Genomic DNA, 21,930 nt, shown 5'->3' with positions numbered 1-21,930 from the left:
AAAGCTTAGCTTTCGTACCGCCAAGCGAAATACCGAATTACTTTCAAACATTACTTAATAACTGCGATGATGAAAGTGTAAAAAAATTACTAGTTTGGTTTGATAAAAATTATATTGATATAAATAATAATAATTCCAAATATTCTCCCGAGTTTTGGTCAGTGCATGACCATAATGCATCGCAAACAGAAACGTTTCCTAGAACACAAAACAATATTGAAGCGTGGCATCGGCGGCTGAAAGTTATTGTTGGAAGAAGAAATTCGCAATTTTACCATCTTGTGCTAAGTTTGCAAAAGGAACTTATTTTAGCGAAAACTCAAATATCAAGAAAAGAAAATGGAGAAAGAGTTAGAAGAAAAAGGAAAATAATTAAAAAAAACAAACAGCTGCGAAGAATTATTAAGAAAAGAAATGAATTAAGTCACACTACATATTTAAAAAGAATTGCAAAAAATATTGTAATTGGCTAAACTAAAATATTGTTATCGCTTAAACATATATGTATATTTATGGAATAAATGTTTATTTTGGTACTTCTTGTATGACGAAAATCACAAAACTTGAATAAAGCAGAATTTTTCGCATTAAACATGCAGAATTTTGGAAAAGCAGAATTTTAGAAAGCAGAATTTTAAAAAGCAGAATTTTAAAAAAGCAGAATTTTAAAAAGCAGAATTTTTTTGCAATTTACAGAATTTTGTCACCCAGAATTTTGTAATACAGAATAATGACACGCTCCCTCCTGAAAGTATAGTAAGCAAAACGAAGCTGATTATCCGCTTATGGAACATCTCAAAATATTATTAAGCCGTTACTATGAATTGCAAAATTGCCGAAATCGCATATATGATTGCTACCCTCCCAACTGGGCGTTTTATGCCACCCACATTACCATACATTATTTCTTTTTTAAGGTTATTTTCCAAATCACTGCCCTTCAATCATTCATGACTGCAAGCGTATTTACATTTTTCTCTCCAACGCATTTTTTATTTGTGCCGCCAAATGTTTACTTTTAAGCATTACCGGACGATAGAAGCGTTTACCATTGTTCGTAGGTTAGCTAGCATTGCCGCCAGCTAAACTCACTCATTCATATTTTTATTTAAAATTGAAAATTTATTTTTTTTTTAGTTTTTTGATGACTGTTTTAGGTTTGCTTATTCCTTTTCGTCTAAATTGAATAGAAATTTACGAAAAGTTGTTGCCAATCAGGTGCTAGAGAAGATGAGCCCAAGCTAAATTTTTCGACTTTTTGTGATTTCACTATAAGCCTTACAAAAGTTATTTTATGAAAAAATGGGAGATAAGATGGTGAAAAGCTTTTTAGAGGTGCACTACCTAGCAGACCGCTATTCGGCTCTGAGCGAATTTGACAGATATGCCGACGTCATTCGTTTTGTGTTTCACTAAGCTAAAGCTAAATTTTGTGAAACACAAAAGGAATGACGTAGAATCCAAAGTACCCCTCAAAAAATTGGTTTTTTCACCATACCTATCGAGCAAACCTGATATCCATCATCCTTGGGGAGATAAGAATAAGTGTGACGCCGAACAGCACTTGACTCTCACTCTTGATATCCGAGTGGACTATTCAACATAACGAATATGTGACACAAGAGTGTGCCTGGTATACCATGAGGAAGGAGGAGGATTTCTCCTTGCTGGAAAACTTAAGCAGAGAAGAACTTAGCTCCAAAAAGTATTTCTAATTAGCATCAACTGATTCACGAAACAAGAAACTACTGACAAGCGTCGCTGAATTGGACCAAATAGCTAATACTTTTATTATAATTCGATAGCCGATTAGAAATTGTACCACTATGTGGACTATACAAATTGTAGTACACCAATGCACTTCTATTCTCAATGCAAATAACAAACTCTAAACATCACATCCACTTACCATCCACATACTCATGTTTATGAGCGGCTTGGAAAGAGCTCACACACTGGTTTATCGTGAGGGGCAATAAGCAACAACAAACCCTTTTCAGCTACGCAGGTTTCCCCACTTTCGCTTACTGGCTTCATTGTTTGCTTTGTTAACATTTTCAACTGACATTGGTTACTGCTATTTTGTTTGTTTTGTCGATTACAACTTTTTTTGTTCTTGTAATTATGCAATTGCAAACAAGAGCAACAATGCGTAACTAGAATATCTACACAGTTACGCATAAAATCAGGGGCGCAAGCAAATATTTTCATTGATGAATTTTCTGCATAGTTGATTTTATGAAGATTTAACCCTCGAATTAGCAAAATGAAATCTTTCGAAAAAAGTGCGCAAATGTTTGTATAGCAAAAAATGAAAAAAAGATATGACAAAAAAAAAAAAATAAATAAATAAAGGAAATAAATATTTTTTCTAACTGATTGCATTTCTGGTGTACAGAATCTAAAAAAAAATCGTTTATTTAGAATTGATTTATTTTTTCAGCATTGCGGAAGATTTCCCACGTCTCTAAAAAACTAAGTTTTTATGTGCTTGGCGCTTATTTTGTGAATACTGGACCTATATAAAATGCGATTGCCGACTGTTGGCATCCACTGATCATCTTAGAGAATAATATTTTATACAAAAGTCTTCGTGCATGAACATCAAATAGTAGCAAAAGTTGTTTTCTAAAAGCGGTCGCCGCTCGGCAGGCAATGGCAAACCTCCGAGTGTATTTCTGGCATGAAAAAGGTACTCATAAAAACCATTTGCTGTTCGGAGTCGGCTTAAAACTGTAAGTCCCTCCATTTCTGGAACAACGCGCGCCACAAACACCTAACAGAAGTGTGTGCCCAATTATTATTATTATTATTATTTTTTACTTAGTATTTCCACTCTAAATAATAATCTAAAAATAGTCAAATACTTGCTTATTCGGCCATCAAAATTTTCGCGCCAAAGAGCCATTGTTTCGTTAGCTGTGCGACAAGTGGCATCGTCCTGTTGAAACCACAGATCGTTCTCATCCATATCTTCCAAATCGGGCCATAAAAAGTTCGTTATCATCTCACGATAGCGAACACTATTCACAGTAACTGCCTGACCGGCCTCATTTTGGAAAAAATACGGCCCAAGGATGCCGCTGGCCCATAAACCGCACCAAACAGTCACTCTTTGTGGGTGCATTGGTTTTTCAGCAATCACTCTTGGATCATCATTCGCCCAAATGCGGCAATTCTGCTTATTGACGAATCCACTGAGGTAAAAATGTGCATCATTACTGAAGATGGTTTTCTTCGAAAATTGATCATTCACTGTTGCCATTTCCTGCCACCATTCTGACCATTGACGACGCTTGAAATGGTCAAGAGGCTTTAGTTCTTGGCCCAGTTGCACCTTGTAAGCGTGTAAATGCAAGTCTTTATGCATAATGTTCATCAACGACGAGCGTGAGAGGTGTAATTGTTGGGCACGACGACGAGTTGAGGTGGACTGGTCTTCAATATTTTCTGCAGTTCGACCTGTACGAGCATGCACTGGTGTTTTCACATCTCCTACAAACCCGGTTTGCTCAAACTTTTGCACAATTTTTCCGATTGTACGCACATTTGGACGATTAAATTGACCGAAAAAATCACGAAGTGCACGATATGCATTTTGATTTAACGCCCGTTTTCATAATAAGCCTGAATAACTTTAACGCGTCGCTCGATTGTGTATCTTTCCATGATTCAAATTGAGTTAATCTGAAATTGAAAAATGTCAAATGAAATGCAGAAAAAAACTGGATGTTTAGGAGTGGTTCACATTCAACATCCGTCCTTGAAATTAAACCACCCTTTAATAGCATATTATTATCGCCTTAGAAGTTTTTTTTATTTAATATATTGGAAAACATGTTTTTGTAAAACATTGCTAAAAAAAAAAAATAAAAAAAGTTGTTATTTCAATTAAAATCCAATGCATTTTTTCGTTTTTCATTTTCATATGCAAAGATTTTTTTGACAAACTGTATATATTATAGATATATATTATATATATATATTTTTTTTTTTTTACTAATCAGCCCATCTGATCTATTATAAATAAATAGTCAGGGCTCTAAAAGTTAATCGACTGGTAACATGATGGTATTAATGCATACACCTCTCCGTTATGAACTACTCAATTTCCCCACTCTACAATTGACACCACTCTCTCCCTAAGTTAATAATCGGCAAAGAGCGTATAACTGGCTTCTGGCAATTTTTTTTGAGGAGCAGATCGATATTACAGCTTCTTTCCCGTTTCCACGACAGTCGGTTCTACCTTACCGAAACGACCCGGATTTATATCCGGCCAAGGACTGTCACTCCAGCAGCATTACCCGTATGTAAGTATGGGGAATATTTATGCTGATACAACAACAACAACAACAACAACAACAGCTTCTTGCCTTTAAATAATCTTTCTAATTGAGTATAGAAGAAAAGTTTACCTTGAAAGTATGCAATATGAACATTTTGGTATACAAACCCTAGACATACATATATGGTTTACCCCCACATCACTTACTTACTACCAAGGATGATAGAATAACTGGTTTGCTATTTATCTATGGTGAAAAATTGTGAGAGGAACTTTGGCTGCCACGTCGGTTGGGAGATTCGGCAGCCGAATTCTGCACGATCATTTCACAGGTATTCACACACTCGTCCAATCAGATGTTGTTCAGATAGCAACGTTTATAATTAAAACAAGCCAAATTTTTTTTTAACACATCGCAAGTGGCCTAAGCTGATTCTGTGAAATTCGCTCAGAGCCGAATAACAGTCTTCTAAAAATCATTTCACCTTGACTTACTACCTATACACCCTATGGTGAGTTTTATGCTGCTGATTTTTGTTGCTTCAAATTATCAGTGCACCATAATAATAGTTACTAGTGACGGCTACACATTCAGTAATATCCATAATAAAGTTTACTGCTAATAAAATATTCGTTAATTAAGTTTAGTTCCATTACTTCAATTTTCTACTCGCGTGATGTTAAGACTTGAGTCATATTCTTGGACGGCAGTAAGCCCCAGTACTCACTGCATATCTTCTGATATTATTCGCGTAATTGCTCTTAATTTTATTTGTGAGCAATTCAATAAAATACCTGCGCATATTTCCTTTCTTTTTTAATTTTAATATAATTATAAATTTTCCAATGAAAAATTGGCATAGCAAGCAAAAAGGCAAATAACTAAAGCAATCAAATTGTTCATCATAATTGGATGAGGTAATGTTAAAGTAGGTAAGTGCGTGGGTGCCGACAAAAATTCGCTTAGTTTTTATAAATTTAATTTCATCGCACTTAACTCTTTCGTCATAGTTATGCATCCTTTCAATGTACAATTTTCAAGCAGATATAGCCACAAATCTCAAATTCATTTTTTTTTTTTCAAATTTTTAACTGCAACATGAACTGTAATTAATTGTCTACTGATAACATTAGTATAAAAATGTTTTCTGGAAATTTCTTGAAAAAGTGGTGCCTAGTTTAAAAAGTATATGTTAGCTTATTTTAGGATCGCTAGACATGGAAATGAGTTTCACTTCCTTTTTTAAAAGAAACTTTTTCGAGATATCAGTTTTCTAGGACTTTTTGCAGCTGTAGCAAAAAAAACAGAATGCCAGAAAAGCGAATAAACTAAACTTTTTTAAGCTCAGACATCGGATATATCTTCGAAAACTTTTCTTTTTAGTTCATTCTTTTTTATTGATAAACTTTGTAAAACAAAAAAATTAAAAATAAAGGGTGATCAGATTGGAACTATTTTTTTCCAATAGGGTTTTTTTGACAGATCACGCGTGAATACTGTCAAGCCAAATACATACCTTTTTCCGTCACTTCATCATGGAAAGACTTACGCCTCAACAACGTTTACTAATCGTAAAATTGTATTATGAAAAACCAGGCTCTGTGAAAAGTGTACATCGCGAGCTGAGGCCAACTTATTAGTCCGGGAGCCAGTGGTCGATTTTGGACTGTGTTTTTATACCGTTAAATTCTTGACTATACTTGTGATTTAGCTTTCATGAATAACGAAAGTGAACGTCAGCTAGCGCACCCGTGGTGAGTGTGATTGTGAGAGGGTACGAAACGTGACGAAAATGTAATGCACGCAATGATACATTCTTGCTTGGGCTGACGGTCTTCCCACCGCTATAAACGCAGCTGACCATCATTATTATATTTTCATATGTGTCCAAACTTATGTAAAAAAATTTAAATCGGCATAAAGTAGTTTTACTTTTTAATTTATTTTACAAGTTCGCCTGTTCAGCTGACTATTTTTTTTTTATTCTACTAAATGTCAACAATGCATGAAAAAAATTTCAGCCGGTATAAAATGGTTTGTTAAAATTTTTTTTTCGACACGTTTCGCAGCATCCCACGCACGTACCCACCGCTAGTGGACCAGGTGACAGTTGCTTTCGTCATCCATTGGATGACGTCTGCCTTCTGTATTAAAATTAGTCGGCATGAAATGATGAGGTCAAAATGACCCCTGGCTCCCGGACTATATGTTATTCAGCGAAGAGGCCCATTTTTGGCTTAATGGCTACGTCAATAAGCAAAATTGCCATATTTCATGATAAACGACTTTTTGATGCCGGAAATTGGAACCCGTGATCTCCACAACATTTGGTTCCAACAGTTCGTAAAACAATGGATTTACTCCTTTCCCACCTTTGGACATTTATTTGTGGGAGTATGTAAGGTCTAAAAGCTTTGTGGGTAAACCAGCTTTGATTGAGGCATCGGAAGTCAACATTACTAAAGTCATTCACGAGATACCGATCGAAGGCCTCCAGCGAGTCATTGAAAATTGGTGTTTACGGATTACCAAATTACGGCGCAGTTGTGGCCCATATTTGAATGGTAGTATCTTTAAAAAATAAATGACATGAATAAAGATTGACCGTGAACCTCAGCTGGAGCGAAGTGAAAGCTTTGACGTACAACCGACCCGAATGGATAAATCTTGTTATGGCCCAATCTAATTCAGCTATTACAATTATACTTTATTTGTGATGCTGGACTCTACTTATGAAGCTAACAAAAAAATATTGAGTAAGACGCACATTCGCCTTTTCGAATTCACAGTTAAAAATACTTTCTTCATACGAGGTGTGTTCAAAAAGTATCGCGAATTTTGAATTTTTGCAGTTTACGTATATTTGGATTTCCATTTTTTCGTGGCTATATGTTGGTACTTATGCCTCTCACTCATACCGACGAGTTCGGCCATTTTGAATGTTCAGTTAATTGTTGACAGCTGCTTTGCTTGCACGTATTTCGGCTCGTCTTCGATTTTTACCTATTCAAAAAGATGGATCAAAGAACCTGTATCAAATTTTGTGTGAAAAACGAAATTAAGTGCGCGGATGCATTCCAAATGTTGACTGTGTGAGAAGCTACTTTGGACCAAAGCAACGTTTATCGGTGATACAAAATGTTCTCAGAAGGCCGAGAAGATGTGAACGACGAAAAGCGTGCCAGACGCCCGAGCATTTCAACAACACACGAAAAAATTGTTGAAGTGAGGAAAAGGTATTGGTCTATTGTCGAATCACCGCTGGAGAAGTTGCTGAGGACCCAGACATATCGATTGGCTCGTACCATTCGATTTTTTTCAATGATTTGGGCATGAGACGGATCGCCACAAAATTCTTACCAAAAGCAGCATCGCATGAGTATTGCTAATGAGATGTTGAGCTCTGTCCACAACGACGCAAATTTACTCCAGAGGGTCATAACTGGTGACGAATCGTGGGTTTATGGCTATGACGTGGAAACCAAAACTCAATCATCTCAATGAAAGCTGCCGCACGAACCAAGACCGAAAAAAGCGAGCCAAGTTCGGTCGAATGTAAAAGTTTTGCTTACCGTTTTCTTCGATTGCAGGGGCGTTGTGCATCATGAGTTCTTGCCACAGGGTAAAACGGTCAATAAGCAATATTACCTGCAAGTTATGAGCATCACGATAACGCCCCTGCTCACACATCGTTGCTTGTGCGCGACTTTTTGGCCAAAAACAACACACTAATGATGCCACAGCCACTGTATTCTGTGACTTTTTCTTGTTCCCGAAACTGAAGTGGCCCATGAAAAGACAACGCTACGCTACGATTGACGAGATAAAGACGGCATCGAAGGAGGAGCCAACAAGATAAAAAAATGATTTTTTGAAGTACTTCGAAGATTGGAAAAAACGTTGGCATAATATCTCATGGCGATTACTTTGAAGGCTTGTCGCCTTAATGAATAAATAAATAATTTTTGAAAAAACACAAAATTTGCGATACTTTTTGAAGACACCTCGTATATCGATAGGATCGATACATCCACTCGAAATGTGTTTCCTCGGCAATAATTTCATGTGTAAATTTTTGACTTCAACAAGGCGACAAGCAGTGGAAAAGTTTGAGCGAGCTTCACGAGTCTAGTCGTCTAGAGAAAAATGTACAGTTTTGAATATTTGAAATAACTTCGCGGTGGTCATATAGATGCGATAGCGCATGCTCTCCCTACACTATTTGGCAGTGGATTTTTCTCCCACTCTCTCTCAGTAACTTTGTATTTGCTACTCTCTTTGTTGTGTGTTTGTAGGAGAAGTTAAAATAAAACATCAAAACACTATGACCAATAAAGTGAACTCTTTTGAATTTTCAAAAAATCATTCGAACTTTGGTTAGTCTACCCTCGTGTGTGTAGGCACTTCGAATGCATTGTTTGCCAACCCCATTTCCCCATAACTCAATGGCCTTACTACTTGTGTAGTAGCACTCAATTCAATTAAATACTTGTATGTACCTGTACAACTCCTTTGATGATTTTGCCTTTTATGCCTATACTCACAAGCACATTTAAGGCCTCTACTCGTTTATGAGACTATTGACATCTAACAGCATCATTCTGGGCAATAAATTGAAATTTATGCCAAGTTTCTTATGACATTTGCCATTTAATTTCATTTTATTAGACGCAGTTACTTTGTGCTTCTATTGGAATCTACTTTCAGCTCCAAAGTGATTTGTTAAGGAAGAGGAAAAAGTAGATACACATACATACGTATACAGCATGAAAGCGGAGCAGAAGAAAAAACGATTTTTGCTTTTATGTCCCCTTGACTGATCATAACCACTGATGTGACAACCTGCAGTGACAACCAAGCTATTCAAAAGACCTTACAAACACCTCGCATCTCCTAAAAAATAGTACAGGAATGCAAGTTTATACTAAACTCTGTTGAAAGATGGAATGAGCTTGAACATATATGAGCCCGTGACACTGTGATTCTCAAAACAATGATCGGAATACGGTTCGTATGGTTCGTTTCTGCGACCAATCCCTGGAGACTCCAATACACCTTCTCCTTGAATGCAGCGCTATAGCGCGGAGAAGGTTGAGACATCTCGGCCAACTGCAGACAGAAGAAAGGCACATACACTCAACCCAAACCAGCTCTATCTTACATTTAATAAGGGGATTGTGTCTGGATGAGGTACTATGATGAGTAGAGGGCACAAAAGACCATGAGCTCGAAGTCCAAACCTCGAAGTAATTTAATCTTATCTAATGAACTGGCTGTTGAATTTAGTAGAGCTTTCAATTGGACCGGAGCTAATTTTACAGCCAAACAGTCGAGAAAAGTAGGGTTATCAATTCCCTCAGTAATAAATCTCATGTGAATCGTTGGTACCTTAGTGTAAACCTACCTGACAGGGTAGTAGCAAGTAGTCCTGACAGAGAGCTAAGTAGGGAACTACGAGGTCTGATAGGACTAATTACGGAGCTCAATCCAATGGGACCACATGTGGTTATCATAGATATCATCAACAATCCACTGTGTACATCTTTTATAGGATGAGAATAGTATAGAGTATTTTTCTTGTCGTTGTCTGGCTTTCAACAGACTTACTTAGTACATTTTTGGGTCGGTTGTACTGAGAATGGACGAGCTATTTGTTTTTTCCTCGACAAACTGTAAGATTTGTAAAAAACAACTTGGAAAGCTTACAGGGTATGATTTAAGCCCCGCTACACATCTTTATATCTAGCCAAGAGCTGTCACGCCAGCCGCATTCCTCGTGCAATGGATGAGGAACGTTTATGTTGCTCTAACAACCACAACAACAGAAGATAAGCCAAAACAGGTATTTAAATTGGATAATCCCAACTCTCTTGAAAGTCTACCATCGACCAAATATTCACAATACGCCAAATCTTGGAAAATACCCATTAAAGGAGAATCGACGCACACCATCTTTTTGTCGATTTCAAAGCTGCATTCGACACTACGAAAATGAGTTATCTGTAGGCCGCGATGTCTGAATTTGGTATCTCTGCAAAATTAATACGGCTATGCAAGATGACGTTGCTCAACACCAGCAGCGCCGTCAGTATTGGGAAGGGTCTCTCCGAGCCGTTTGATACCAAACGAGGTTTCATACAGGGTGACTCGCTGTCGTGTGACTTCTTTAACCTGATGTTGGAGAGGATCGTACGAGCCGCAGAACTTAATCGCTCAGGCACAATTTTTTATAAGAGTGTACAATTGCTGGCGTATGCCGATGATATCGATAACCGCGCTGTTAGTTCCGCCTTCTCCAAACTGGATAAAGAGGAACAGCGAATAGGTCTGGTGGTAAACGAGGGCAAAACGAAGTACCTCCTGTTTTCAAACAAATGGTCGGCGCACTCGCGTATCGGTACCCACGTCACTGTTGCCAGTTATAATTTCGAGGTTGTAAAAGACTTCGTTTATTTAGGAACCAGCATTAACGGCCGCCGTAGCCGAATGGGTTGGTGGGTAATTACCATTCGGAATTCACAGAGACAACGTTGGTTCGAATCTCGGTGAAACACCACAATAAGAGAAAAAGTTTTTTCTAATAGCGGTCGCCTCTCAGCAGGCAATGGAAAACCTCTGAGTGTATTTCTGCCATGAAAAAGCTCCTCATAAAAATATCTGCCGTTCGGAGTCGGCTTGAAGCTGTAGGTCCCTCCATTTGTGGAACAACATCAAGACGCACACCACAAAATAGGAGGAGGAGCTCGGCCAAACACCCAAAAAGGGTGTACGCGCCAATTATATATATACAGGGTGGCTGATGAAAGCCGCTACCAATAAAAATTGGATAACTTTTTTTCTTTTTAAGTTATCTGTTCCATTTTTATTTTAATTTGCAGATTGATCTTTAAAATTTATTAAAATGGATAACTGGGACACGCAAACAAGAATTTGGATAGTCCGCCGCTATCACGCACTGGAGTCCGTAGTTCCCGAGCAGATGGACCATAATGAGACTGGTGAATAATTTTGCTGAGCAAGGAACAGTCGCAAGAAGGCCTTATCATCGAAACCCACCAGTTCGGACGGAGGAAACGATCGCTGCTGTAGCTGCAGCTATACAAAGCAATCCAAGGGTTTCAACAAGAAGCTTATCTGCTCAACTTGGTGTCAGCCGACAGTCTTTGCAAACAATAATGCACAAAGATTTAGACTTATTTCCCTACAAAATTCAAATGGTTAACAAACTGAATGCAGCAGACTTGCCGATTCGCTTGGAATTTTGCCAGAAGATCCTGCAAATGGTGGAAGAAGACCAAAACATGTTAAATTGCCTTTTCATGTCTGATGAGGCCCATTTCGATTTAAACCGCAATGTGAACAAACAAAATTGTCGAATATGGAGTACTTCTAACCCACAGATACTCCACGAGACGGAATTGCATCCTCTTCGCGTGACAGTGTGGTGTGCGGTTTCTTCACGCTGTATTGTCGGGCCTTATTTTTTTGAAGAAAATGGTCACACCGTTACGGTTACTGGAGACCGTTATTTGAAAATGCTGAAAGAATTTTTCTATCCAGAACTACGCCGAAAGAGAATTCCTTTCAACTCTGTGTGGTTTCAACAAGATGGGGCAACGTCTCACATAGCCCAGACTGTTATGACAGAGTTGCGACGAAAATTTCCCAATAAACTGATTTCAAGAAACTCCGAATTTCGTTGGCCCCCAGGTCGCCTGACCTTACTGCACCTGACTTTTTCTTGTGGGGCTTATGTAAACAAGAAGTTTATAAAACAAAGCCAACAAATTTGGATGAACTAAAACAATCCATTCGGGTAACAATTGCGGCTATTCCAGTCGCAACTCTCAAAGCAGCAATGAACAACTTTTTACTAAGACGCCGCACTTGTGCCAACGAGCATGGGGGGGCATTTAAATTCAATTATTTTTAAAACTAGTTAAGCTACATTTAATAATATTTAATGACCTTCAACTTGAAAAAAAAAAATAAATGAATTCCATACACTAAAAAAAAAAGTTATTTGAGTTTCTTAATGTAGCAAAATTTATCAGCCACCCTGTATTTATGCTGCTACAACAACAACAATAATAACAACAGAATATAAGCCCGAAAAAGGTATTTAAATTGGATAATCTCAACTCTGTGAATTTATTTGCTAAAATAAAGCCATTTTATTTCAGCTTTTATTGTTTTTGTTGTTAAGGAATACTGCTGAAGAGATAGTTCCTGGTTGGATATAAATCAAGGTCGCTTCAGTACTGTATAACCAATTCTCGTGGAAACCTAATACATGCCCCTGAACTAATAAAGGAATGGTATTGGAGACAGGTGAATTTATTTATTTATTTCAAGAAGTCAACTAAAACCGACTACTAAAACCTAAAAGTAATGAAAATGTGTGCATAATTCAATTACAAACTTACATCTAACTCAACTAAAAAATAAAGTTCAATAATACAGAAAATTGTTTCTTTGAAAATAGCATTGCGAGCATAATTTGTATTGAACTTATTAAGACAGAATCACAACTCACCTGCAAGCCTATTCAGATAGAAAGAAAGAGCGTTACGAAGAATTCTGGAAGGTGTAAGAAAATTAGTACTTTGAAGGAGAAATGCACAATCAATGGAAGGAATCGATATTCAATCAAAGGAATCGATCTTCTACTGTGCAAACGACTTCAAGTTGCAGTCTAAATTTCTAATTTCTGATTTCTAAATTTAGAATTTCTCCCAGAAATCTTCCCTACTAAGCATTCCACTCAACTTCCTAATGCTACATATGTATACATATATGTAGAGAAGAATCTGCTTGCACCTAAGACTAGATATACACTATTAAGCACCAGTAAAAATGAACTCTGAGTCGCTGGGAACTTCGTTGTAACCGTAATTTATACGAAACTTATTCACTTCTCCGCCTCATGGCTAAAACGCGGCGTACTCAAGGGTAGCTTTACGTGCAAAATCTATTGATGCAATACAGCATTGAGTCTCGAATATGGATAGACCGTAGAGCCACACTGATTCCAATGAAGGTGGTTTTCTGTAGTTTCTCCAGTTCTTGTGTGCAATGAAAATAATAAAATCTCAACTACTAAACATCCTTTTTTAACTGACGGAAAATTGGTATTCTGACTTTTTGCATTTCTTCCTTCTTGAATATGAAAGGAGTAAAATATATGGCAAGTTAATAGATAGCAGTAAATAGCCTAAACCAATCACTACTTAAAACGCTGTAAAAAAATGTTACCCATCTTCAAAAAGACATATTACAAGCGAAGCCAAATCAAAATCTATAAATTAGTGAAGCGCTGAATTGCAAGCAGAATGGAAATGGCAAATGACAAATATGGTTTATAAGTACATTTGTATGCATAAACGAGTACGTGCATGACTAAGTATAATACAAAAGTACAGCAGCTAAGAGCCATAAAGTGAAAAGGCAAAACAAATAAGAGTTTATGGCTAATCACAAGCTGTGTGTGGAATATAACCGTAACAGTTGACTCTCCTAAAATCGAATATTCCTATCTTTGGACAATTGTGGGAGATTTAGAACTAAAAATGTAATACATTTTTTCTTTAATATAGTTCATTATTTAATAAAAACTTTATAAACCAAAGTTTATAACTTTGTAAAAGATTCAAAAAAATTTAACAAATTTGAAAAACTTATCAAGAATATTTTCAACTTTTGAAATACAATTTTTAAGAATTTTTTGGCGCAAAAGTAGTCACTCTATCAGAAGACTAGACTTATAATTTTTGAAAATAAGAAATTCACAAAAATTTAACAAATTTCAAAACATTATCACGAACATTTTCAAATTTTAATTAGAACTTTTCAGAATGTACATTTTTTCATAAATAGTACAAAGTGACGCAAAATTAGTCACCCTATCGGGAGATTTATAATTTTTGAAAATAATGAATCACTCTTTAAAACTTTGTTTAAAAATTGTACATAGTCGGATAAGTGCGTGAAAGCCATGGGAGACTCCAAATTCGGCTTTAGAAATAGATTGGGAACACGCGAAGCTGTTCTATGCGTTCAAGTTCTCATCCCAGATTGCAAAGATGTGCAAAAAGAAGGTTTTATTTGCATTATAAATTATGAGAAAGCCTCTGATACAGAGCAACATGATAAGCTATTTGATGTACTACAATCACTTAACGTCGAGGAAAAGGAGTTGCGTTGTATAAGAAATCTATATTGGAACCAATCCACAGAGGTTAGAATAAATAACGAAAATACAAACGAAATTGAAATAGTGAAAGGCGTTCAACGGGAGTACGTATTGTCATCGCTTTTATTCAATATTTATTCTGAAGCAATTTTTCAAGAAGCACTTCATAATGCACGAGAAGGCATACAAGGCATACATTCAAGGTATGATTATTAACAACATCAGGTACGCTGATGACTCAACACTTTTTGCAGGCAGTATGAAAGATCTACAAAACCTTTTTGATAAGGTTGCTGAATACAGCAATAAATACAGCCTCAAGATCAATGTTACTAAGACCAAAGCTCGTGCCTGTATGTAGAAAAATTATTTGCAATAATTTAACCTTAGGGATGCAAATTTAGATACCTTGAATGTTGGATTAATGAGAACTGTGACTGCACCGAAGAAATTAAGGCACGAATAGAAATGGCAAAATCAGCATTCTGCAACTAGAAAAAATTGCTCTACAGTCATGAGATTAGCATGCAGTTAAAATTTCATTTCGTCAAAGGCTACGTATGGCCACGTTCTTTTGTTTGCCATCGAGATATGGACCCTTGAAGTGGCTAACATGAACAGCATAGAAAGCTTTGAAATGTGGTTATACAGCCGAATGTTGATCACTTTTCCAACAGTGAAGTTCTTCGCCGAATAAACCAGAGTAGGCAGCTTCTCACGGCGGTAAAGCGAATAAAGACAGGATATTCTACGAAATTGCAAATACAAAATGTTGCAACTTATCCTGGAAGGTAAAATAGAAGGAAGACGAAATATTGTAAGAAAACAAATATCATGATTGAGTAATATTAGAGCCGGGGCAGGCATAGAAAACAGAGAAGCTTTTAACAAAATCACAAAAAAAATATTTTTTAGAAACTTTAAATTTTAAATTGTAATTGAGTTGTAATGAAACTTGAGTTTTACGATCGCTTAAAAATAAACGATTCCCACTCAAATTCTTTTTTTTTTTATTCAGTAAAAAAGGTATTCAAAAACAAAAATGGGCGATTAAATTTGCGCCATAAAAAAGGTAAAAATAAAGATATCCACCACATATCAAATTATTATTTTTTATTTAGTAAACAAGTTATTCAAAAACTAAATTAGTGATTAATTTTGCGCCACCTTGTATTTCTCAACATCTACTTTAAATGGAAGAAAATTCTCAACATTCTATTAAGAAAAATGGTCAAAAATCAACGTGGTTTTTAAGCACCCTAAAACCGGCAATGAATGGGGTGTAAAACTGCATATGCAAAAGTTTTCTAGAAATTCTGATTAAAATGTTGAAAATTGTGGAAAAGCTTTTTGAGATTTACTAAATTTTTTTAATTTAAAGCAAAGTTGAAACTTTATAAAGTTTCAGTTACCCTTACTCTATAAGCTATAAATTTGTATCCCTACGGTTTTCTCTCTTATACCTACACCTCGGTGCCAAATTCTATGCACACCACAATTTTTTTTCTTATAAAAATATACTTATTTCATACTAAAACAAAAAACATATAAGGCAAAGTTTTAAATTTTGTAGACATTTTTTTTTTAATTTATAAAATTTTCATATTTTTTAGCAGAAATTCTAGTATTTGAGTTTAAAATTTTTACTCCATTGAATGTGAAAGTTTGAAGGGTCTTCAAAATACGGTTGAAGCCTTTTCTTCGCAGGTATACGAAAATAAACACACAACACCGTGAAAAAAAATCCAAAAATTATTGTAGTTTCTATTTCAAAGTCATCAATGAAAGAGCGTCCGAAGTATGGTCTCTAACGTGTCACAAAATAACGCGGTTGCCACTGCTTTAGCGAACTACGCAACTTTCAGTAATCACCAGCTGTGTGGCATGAAGTTGTCTCTTTCGCATGCAGTGCGTCTCGTTCTGTAAACCAATCAGTCAAGTCACAGATTTTACACCGTCTCTAGCCTAGTACGCATAGAATCCCAGTGCTGGACTACTGGGTTGCCCATATTCGACGGACCCGACGGATTTCGATGACTCTTTTGGCCCATTCCAATCGACGAGGCTGGTCCGCAGGCAACAATCTTTGCGTCAATTGAATCTTATACGGGAATAAATGCAAATCAATGCGGATAATTCGTTGTAAAGTGGTCCGAGCAATGCCCAACTGCTGAGAACGGCGATTTTGGGATGTCCTTGGCGACGTCTCAACACTGCCCCGTACAAGAGCAATATTCTCATCCGATCGCCTTGGTCGGTTTTGATTTGGCCTCTTTGGATTAGAAAGAGCATCACCAGTCGAAAATGGTGTTCTTAGAAGGCGCACTTTTCACATTATTTAATTTTTATACGCACGTTGAGTTCTCAAAATTGACTTCTTTTGTTGATTGTAAATTTCAACAAATTGGGAGCGCTCGCGTGACGTGTACTGTTCCATGGGAAAAATTTGCTTTGACTGACGCTTCCAACGCGGTATGTCATTAAGTGATCTGGCGTCTCTGTCAAAAGATACAGGGTTGCCAGAAGGGTCCGTTGAATATGGGCAACCCTGTATGCACTATTCGCCTGATTCTGTGTCGTGCGACTTCTATCCTACCTCAGTAAAGGTGGAATCTGCATTTAAACATGCAAGACTTGAGGTTGTTGAAGCTGTACATCACGCGCGCTAAGGGATTTGCGGGTTTATGAGGAACGTAGCAAAAGTACAGTAAGTAAAGATCTGGCTTCTCAACTGTCTAAGTCTTATAGTATAAAGGAGGCAAATAGAAACTTGAACAAGAAAAACTAGCATAAATCAGGAAGGTAAAGAATGGTTACCTATGCCTTTAAATTTTAATTTGCGCTTGTGGAATGCTACTCGAAAAGCTTATGGGACCACTTGACAGAGCTCGTGACTAGTACAAACTGTTTTACAGTTATGAAGTCATAAATGATGAGAAAAATATTGACCAACCAATATTCATTTTATCTGCCAGATGGCGCTTTTGTCGATATGCTTCGAAGAAAATGTATTTATAAACCGTTTTTTGGCCCACGAAGAAATGCGAATACCTCTCAGACCACCTTTGTCGAAGATAGTACTAGTTCATAGTGTCAGAGTTATTTCATGTGAGTTCAAGTTTTACAATTTTCACCAAAAGTACGAATAGGTTATGGTACATATGAGGTATAAAATGAATTCATATGAATTTTCTACCCTTAGAATATTGCTGTAGAATTTAACGAGCAATATTTTTGTAGTAGATTTTAACCCTCTAACTCCTAGTTAAATGGGTCTTTTGGACCACTTTTCAAAACAGCTCTAATGAAAGGCCGTTAAAAATGGCAATTAGAGGGTTAAAATGTTCTACAAAGAAGATGAAAAACCAGCGCGGGTTAAGGTTAGGTCTAGAGAAAGCTTAGTTCAATCTAATATTTACACATTTGGCAGAGATGCATTTTGCACGCTTATACATACATGTAAGCATTAGGGCGGTTCGATTTTTATAGAATGCAATTTTTGAGCCTTTTGCAACGCATAATGCAAATTAAAAGTGAATTCATGAATGAAATTACCAAATAAATAAATTTAGGTAGGAAGAACTTTTTTGCTAAAAAAAGTTGTTCATTTTAATTATCTAGTCGCACTGTACTCATCCAAAATCTTCTAATGGAAAATTGGTTCAGCTGCTGAAATTTGCTTACAATTGTTAATAAGCACCAAGGAATTAGGAAATCGCAGAACTATGAACAATAAGAAATATTGTTTGAAAAAACCTGCTCGAAATGAAAAACAAAAAAAACATTTTCTTTATAGGGCAACCATGCCTGGTTTCCCTTTGGGATTGCATGCTGCCATATACATATGAACATAAACTTAGGTGCAAACACCCATTACATCATAATAGCTTTGTAAGCGTGTGACTTTGAAAAATATGTCAAGAAAGCCGGAAAGCTCAGTAGCCACTCCCCCATAATTAAGCGCGACCAAGTCCGGTCATTTAACTTAACTCGCAAAGAATGCAACAAATATGCGTTCTCCCCTTCCCCGCTTCAATTTCACTAGTATTTACTCTTTGTATGTTAAAATGTGTTTTTCCATTCCTTCACTTCCTTTTGTAGACAAAACAAATATTGAGTAAATAATAAAAAATCCCCATAAGCCAGGGTGGCGTACCCTTATTGCAAGCATTGACCTGAGCGGCGTAGGTAAAGGAAAAGAGGGTTGCTAGTAGCAGCACCAGCAAATCAAAGACTTACCCAGACAAAGGAATTTCACTATTAAACAACGTATCAGGTGCACAACAAGAACAACACCCAGCCTGCATACCGGCAAACAAAATTTATCCACAATTTGCGTGCATCAGCAAAACTTTATGACATTTTGTGGTTTAGCGGAAGAAGGCAAACGAAGTCAAGGGAATGAGGGCAGAGGGTGTGCTGGAGTGTGCTGGGGTGCGCTGTCAGGCAGTTTACTAATGGCAGTTGGACGGCAGCAAGACATTGCGAGCGCTTTTGATTTGCTTATCAGTGGCGTTGCTGGCGCACAAGAAAAACGCATAAAATTCCAGCTCAACGCGAAAAATGCAACCAAAGTGTTATATTTATTATTGTAGCAGCATAACGGCGGGTATTGTGGGGCGGAAGACGCGCCGGCTGTGACCTCAGCTGCTTTATGGGCGACTGAATCAAAGTCAGGCGTAGTTAAGTGACAGCTCGAAAGAACAGCAACTGCCTCATGTTAGCTTGGCATGTGGCCTGCTTTTAGGAGCAACTACTACGCCGACTTTAGACGACTTGCGCAGCAACCTGAAAATGGAGAAAAAGGAAGGCAAGTTACACGGCCTAGACTATGAAAATAAATCGAATCGCGCAACAGACGTTAAGTCAACTGCTGCCAGAGACATTAAACTTCATAAAGAGGGTGGAATGTGCGGTGGTAAACGGCAAACAAGTGGAAGACTGCAGTAAAAAGGACAGCTAGAACTTCGCTAGGTAAGTGAAGTTCGTAGTGAGCCGTCGGGCTTGGTGGTGGTGCATAGCGTATTTGGAAAAGCGCGACTGCTGGTATTCCATTTTGAACGACAGCATTATCAATTTCTAATCTCCCTGCCGGCCATGCTGCTATCCACCCATGCAATCAGCAAAGTGGCAGTCGAAAAAAATTACCGTGATTTCGTATATTTTTTCTACTCAAATTTATATTAAAGTTGCAGAGCAGAAAAAGTTAATGGCAAATTCTGAAGTATTTTGATTACGAGTGCACGCGAATTTTCCACTCCAATTGCGTTTTTGTTTTTATTAATTTGGATTTTTTTTTTTTGTACTTTCCCTAAGCAAAGACAATGGGGTGAAAATGGCTTTTTGTGTTCGCCTGATTGCCGTAAATAGCAATAGCAGAGGGGCGTGTGCATGCTCGAACTCCCCCATTGTTTCTTTGCTTCTTTGAGGTTACAAGTACAATAAATAGTTGGGCGCGTGTGCAATTCAAATAAAAATTTTGATAACAAATTTACTTGTGTTCGCCAGTAAATGGAAAAACATTGCACAAAAATGTTACGACACAACAGCAACATAGAATAAATAGAAAAGTGATGCAGTTTTGTTTGTATTGTACAACATTACTTATATGTAAATAAATGATGGTAATAATGTAACGGAAATGAGAAAAAAAATACATATTGAAGTGAGATTCGTCAACGCCAATTCTTGCAATTTGCAACATTTATAAACAAGCAACATGTTGATTAACATTACTGCAACATGTGAGAACGGTGTATATCTGAAACAAAGAGTGGAGAACACAAAGTTTGGGGAGTTGGAGAAATTCTTTTGTTTTACTTAGTATAACTACACTGTTACCATACATGTAAAAAGGTTCATTCATTTCTGAGACTTATTCTTACGCTCAATTAACGAAACCAGGAACATTTTTAACAGTTTTCGCTATTTTATTTTGTTATTTATTGCCAATATTTTTTTGTTTTTTATAAAATAAATAATATAAATAATGCAAGAAAAACCATATAAATGGAAAATTCATAAAAATATTCATCCAAATTCCATCAAAAATGTCATACTTTTTGTTCAGAATTTTTCGAACAGTTTTGGGTACGCAGTTTTATAGTCTATTTATGTAATTATAATAAGTTAGAATGTGGCTTAAGGGCTTAAGGAGTTCCAGTGGTCTAGAGCTCGAAACTTTACGGTATTTTCAGGATTCTTTCTTTACAATAAAAAACTGGAAAACGATATTTAAATTTTTCGGCTTTTTTCACTTCTTTTACATACAAAAATGAAAAAAATTTAATATTAATAATTTAAAAAATGGCGCTGAAGTTGACCCTCTCGAAAAATTGGACCTGGGCGGTATTGTCCATTTTAGCTCTTCTATTTATCTGAAACACAAAAACCAAAAAATTGTTCATCAGTATGACTGTAGCTATGCCCCGCTACTAGAATAACAAATGTGACAACATGGCGCGGTTTTGAATTTGACACTCTTAAAATCGGTTTTTTTTCAGTTTTTTAATCAAAAGAATACGAAATAATTTAATAAAACTTAATATTCTATTAATTCTAGTAGGGGCAATAGCCATTGATGTTGTGAACAATATTCCAAAATTTCAGACGATTCGGTTGAATAGTTTGACTTTTTTGGCAACTCCAAGCTGAAAAAGTAGTTGAGTTTAAAGTTTTGAGAGTGGTCGCGTGACGAATCTGACTCTCCCTGCTACAACGGCTGTAGAATCGAAAATACTGGGAATATCTTTCCAAAAATTTTACAGTATATTCTTAAAAGTCTATACTTTCGAAATATCAAAAATAAAAAAAATCGATTTTTTGAAAATTCTTGACCGAATATTGATAATCTTTTTCTTTTACGGTGCTGCCAACTTTTTTTTTTACATAAAAATCTTCTAAGCATTCGAACATTTTATAGAGAAAAGTGGCGTGAAAAAAAGGTATCAGAAGCCAATGAAAATTTTTATCTACGTATGATACTTTAAACTTGTATTTTGCTATACAAAAATTTATTGGGCCATAAATCTGTGTACCCTAAAATGATACAAACAAGATTGCGCCCATCAAAGAATGTGCGTAGTGTAGTTGTCCAGTTTTGCCAAACCTTTGCTCTTTGCAATAAATTTAGTGTTTTTTTATACCTAAGATGCGAAAATTTTTGAATTTGGTATTTGCGCCTTCTTTTAATTTAAAGCTACCAAAATTATATGTTGAAAAATAAAAAAAGGCTAAAAAAGACCACTCTTGCATTTAAATATTATGCTGAGAAGATTTCAGTGTCATGGAAAATTTGTTAATTCTTATAGAATTTAATGTTATGAAATTGCAAATCTAATCTAATCTTTTGTTCCTTTTGAGGTTATGCAGGAATACTGGATGTTATTCTCTCAACTCTTCTTAGTATTTAAAATCTTATTATAAATTTTAAAAAGCTTTTGAATTTAC

This window comes from Anastrepha obliqua, chromosome 5 (genome assembly GCF_027943255.1).
Source record: "Anastrepha obliqua isolate idAnaObli1 chromosome 5, idAnaObli1_1.0, whole genome shotgun sequence".
In the NCBI taxonomy this organism is placed as follows: Eukaryota; Metazoa; Arthropoda; class Insecta; order Diptera; family Tephritidae; genus Anastrepha; species Anastrepha obliqua.
The sequence above is the reverse complement of the archived record's forward strand: the minus strand, read 5'-3'. Positions refer to the sequence as shown.